This window comes from Vulpes lagopus, chromosome 11, assembly GCF_018345385.1.
Source record: "Vulpes lagopus strain Blue_001 chromosome 11, ASM1834538v1, whole genome shotgun sequence".
Classification (NCBI taxonomy): Eukaryota; Metazoa; Chordata; class Mammalia; order Carnivora; family Canidae; genus Vulpes; species Vulpes lagopus.
The window spans coordinates 77,967,822-77,972,676 of NC_054834.1; the positions used below are offsets into that span (position 1 = coordinate 77,967,822).

Sequence of the window (4,855 nt, forward strand, 5' to 3'; positions counted from 1 at the left end):
GAGAACTGTAGCCTAAGGAGTCTGCGTGTGTGTGTGTGTGTGTGTGTGTGCATGTGTGTATGTGTGCTTGATAAAATATACAGAAGAGAAAATTTAGCATTTCAACCTTATTTATTCATTTATTTGTTTATTTATCATTCAACATCACTCCTTGGGGCCCTAGTTTTCCTCCTCCCCAGTTCACTATGGGTAACCTAGCACCCAGGAAAGTGACCTGAGAAGAAGGAAGGTGCCCAGATGTTCTGTGCAGCCTCAGTGTAGCTCCTCAGGTGTAATGTCATCCACCCTGTGGCCAGCTCTCACCCTGTCAGGGGCCAGCAGGGAGACAGGTGCCCCCGCCTCTTGTGCTCCCGACAGAGCAGCACCCTGACTGCCTTCCTGGCTGCTCAGCTGAGCAGAAGTCTCTATGAACAGAGAAAGAATGAATTACCAATACGCCCGCAATTAGCTTTCTTTGCCCAATGGGTATCTTATCTGTGCAGCTCTTCACTTGCAACTTGGCATTAAGGGCTGCTTCAGGTGGGTTATATGCAAGCTGAAGTTTAGGCTTGTATGTAGCTTCATGTTCAAAGAGGAAGGCAGTCATCCTTTGCAAGGGATGGACATACGATCGCATTGGCTGGTGAAGAAAAAGAAATACAATCAATGTAAGGAAAATCACATTTTCCCGTGGCTCCCCGAAGTCAGAACTAGACAGGAACCCAAGAGGTTCTAGGATCTTATTCCTTAAGAGTGCCAGTGACAATGTGGGACAGTAAACTGTGACTTCCTTATATCTTGGAGTGAGCACAGAGCCAGGACTAGGATACAGGCTTACTGATCCCCAATTCAGTTTTTATTCTTGTTAAAGCATGTCCCCTCCTTTCCAAGACCCTCCTGTCTGCTCAACAGAGGGAAAGAGGGGGATGTTTAGGAAGTCATATGAAATAGAAGGACAAAGAAGACTGGGTTAGTATCATGGGTAAGAAGATATGCAAAAATATTGTGGAATGGATGGCCGGAATTTATCTATATAAACAGAAATCCCATCCCTCTGAGTGTACTTGTTCTATCACAAAATACTGGCAGTGCTCCTAGAAAACCAGGAAGATTGGTGGATACAGTGAGATCTACTCAGTACTAGATGTAGCGAGTACTTCTTACTCCCAGAGCCCCCTTGAAGATTTATTATCAGAGACTAAGAGAACACAGGCTCTTCTGAAAGTGAGAACTCTCCCCAAGCCCTTCCAGTTGTAACATTTTATGAGCCTGAATCCCTGAGTTTAAAAGCTGTGGACTACACTGGGACCTGGAAAACTCTGGAAAGGGGAACGTCTGGGAACAGTAGATATCAGCTTGATGGCCAAAGTCAGACCCTTGACAGACTTTATCTCATCCATTGCTGCAGCTATTCTTGTGGTATCTGTCAGACCCAACGACGAGGAGAGACTTGGAGAGATCAAGCATTTTGTTCAAGTTCAAAGCACTGGCAAATGAGAGCCATGATTCAGACCTAAATCTTAAGCCCTCTGCTTCTGAAACACAGCTCACAGATAAGGAGAGAAGTTTCAGTGGAAGCTCTTGAAAATTGCCTGCAACATTTTGTTATAGAACTTCTAGGGTGTTGGGAACTGATGAAATGAGCGCTGAGGTTGGGACTGGGGTGGGGGGCTAGTTTACAAGCAGAGGAAAAAAGAGAAAAGCCACTTAGGTTCACCTAGCTCAGAGAATGGTACTCACCAGGGCTGGTGCCTGCCTGATGAGTAGTGATACTCACCCTCATAGCAGCAAAGAGCCAGAGTGACCAGCAGGACACTCAGGGACAGCCTCATGGTTTATTTTGCTTTGAGTTTTCAGCTTTAGCGAATGGTGAGCAATTAGCAGCTGAACATAGCAGCCTGGGGAGCCCAGGGCTACTTATAGCTAGAGAGCCTCTCTGGTGTTGCCCAAATAAACATGTGGTCAGGTCATGGGCCTGGCTTCCAGCCCTCCGTTCCTCTCTCAGGGCTCATGCCATCCATCGGTATCATAGACCCCAGTGGCAGGGTCAAAGTTCCTATTCATAGGCATTGCTAGCAGCAGGCACCTCTCCTTTGTAGCAAACACTGAGGGTGTAGTTTTACAAATGTGTAGTCAATTAATTGATGCAGGCCCCCCACCCCTGGACAGTAGCTCACAAACTGTACAGGAAGCCTCTGGTTTTGCTCAGTCTTACTTAGCATAGTGCCTGGCATACAGGAGTGGAAAAGTAAATACTCTTGGAAGAATGAATGGATATGAATCAACAAAGCACTAAATTGATTAGGGTGTATCTTCAGTATGAAATGATGCCTGCTATGCCAAGTTTCCCCTTGAGCAGGTGAGGGGGAAAGGTTAGCAGGGTGACCAGAGTGAAAGGATTGAGTGGTTTTAGTGTCCCAAGAAAAGACAATGCCAAGAGGAAGACTACCTCTTCTACTAATCTCCTATTCTAATCTAATATTTTTAAAAATATCAAAGACACCTGAAATCAAATCAGGCTCTAATGGAGACAGAGAAGCTCCTCATTAGTTTTATTTTATTTTTTTAATAATAAAGTTATTTTTTATTGGTGTTCAATTTGCCAACATACAGAATAACACCCAGTGCTCATCCCGTCAAGTGCCCCCTCAGTGCCCGTCACCCATTCACCCCCAGCCCCCGCCCTCCTCCCCTTCCACCACCCCTAGTTCTTTTCCCAGAGTTAGGAGTCTTTATGTTCTGTCTCCCTTTCTGATATTTCCTACCCATTTCCTCTCCCTTCCCTTCTATTCCCTTTCACTATTATTTATATTCCCCAAATGAATGAGACCATATAATGTTTGTCCTTCTCCGATTGACTTATTTCACTCAGCATAATACCCTCCAGTTCCATCCACGTTGAAGCAAATGGTGGGTTATTTGTCATTTCTTTTTTTTTTCTTTTCTTTTTTTTTGTATTTGTCATTTCTAATGGCTGAGTAATATTCCATTGTATACATAGACCACATCTTCTTTATCCATACATCTTTCGATGGACACCGAGGCTCCTTCCACAGTTTGCCTATTGTGGACAGTGCCGCTATAAACATCGGGGTGCACCAGTGAGAATGGGGAAAATTAACAAGGCAGGAAACCACAAATGTGGGAGAGGATGCGGAGAAAAGGGAACCCTCCTGCACTGTTGGTGGGAATGTGAAATGGTGCAGCCACTCTGGAAAACTGTGTGGAGGTTCCTCATTAGTTTTAGTTGCCAACTAGAAGGGTCACACCTCAGTCATCATGGTCTGGGCATAGAGCGCCCCTACCGGAGCTCTTCCTCTGCCTCTCCCCAGTCATGAGCAGCGTGTTGTATGGAAACACAGAGGAGGTGTGGAAAATTCTTACTAAAGGCATTGGGAGGTCAGTCTGGTTATCCAGAGGAGCGTATAGGAGAGCCATTCAAAGGTATAGAGTATTCTGACTCGAAGAAATGACTGGAGGAGGGACCCTGAAAGAACAGCATGAGGGGAGATGAGAGGGCATAAACCACGTTCCTTGTGCATATCAGGTACCTAGGTTACCCTGGAACATGTAATACATACAACAGTGCATGGTGGCCAAGGGAAGGCTTTGCAACTGGAGAGACACGATGGGCCAAATCAAGGAGAGTTTCCATTGTACTCTGTGGGATGTCAGGGCAGAATGGTGGGTGGGATGAGACACACCTAGGTTTGTTTGCACTAGTGTTTTCCTGCTGGGTTTCAGATCTAGTCAAAATCACATGGGCTATCATACCCATTATGAAGGCTCTTGCATGAAAAATGGAAGGAAGGAAGGAAGGAAGGAAGGAAGGAAGGAAGGAAGGAAGGAAGGAGAAAGGAAGAAAGAAAAAGCAAGAAGAAGTATTGGCAAGGGATGTGGAGCTTTAAGGAACCCTTGTGCATTTGGGGGGGATGTAAAATGGTGCAGCCTCTGAGGAACAGAGCCTGAAGGTCACTCCAGAAATACAAGGAGAGTTAATACGATCAATTGAGTTCCCCTCTCAGTACCTGTGCAAAAGATTTTAAAGTAGGAGGTCAAACATATTTGCATATCCATGTTTATAGCAGCATTATCCATAGTAGCCAAGAGGTAGGAGGAACCCAGGGTTCATGTACCTGAATGGATACAGGGTATGCAGTACATGCATATAATGTAATATTATTTACATTCAGACTTATAAAGCAAGGAAACCAGTCACGTGCTACAATATGGGTGAAGCTTGAGGACAGTACACTAAGGGAAATAAGCCAGTTAAAAGAGACAAATACTGTGTGATTCCGTTAAGAGGGGGCTCCTATAGTAGTCAAATTCATAGAAATAGAGAGTAGAATGGTGGTTGCCAGGGGCTGGGGCAGGTAAATTATCTGTTCAAAACAATGTGTCATCACAAAAACAGTGAGCTGATTACATCTGGAAACATGCCACTGTAATCCTCTGCAACTGGTCCTTTGGGTGAAAACCTCCTGTAGACAATGCTAATTGCGGTAATAAAAAGAGTAGCACTAATTTTTGCTTACTAGCTATGGCCAGACGATTGCGCATCTACAATCATTGCTACACATCTACAAGCCGTTACATTTCCTATTTTATCTTATTATTATTATGTCTAAAAAGATTTTATTTATTTATTCACGAGAGACAGAGAAAGAGGCAGAGACATAGGCAGAGCGAGAAGCAGGCTCCCTGCGTGGAGCCCGATGCGAGACTTGATCCCAGGACCCCAGGACCGCGACCTGAGCCAAAGGCAGATTCTCAACCACTGCGCCACCCAGGTGTTCCATGTTTCCTATTTTAACAGTTAAGTCAACTAACTAGCAGAAGAGAGTAAGAACTTGCTCAAACTTGTTCAGTTTGG

General features: G+C 44.8%; 1 pseudogene; it reads right to left on the bottom strand.

Annotated features, from left to right (window-relative positions):
• Window positions 1-252: 252 nt before the first annotated feature.
• Window positions 253-1,811, bottom strand: LOC121471675 (annotated as a pseudogene).
• Between the last annotated feature and the right edge of the window lie 3,044 nt (window positions 1,812-4,855).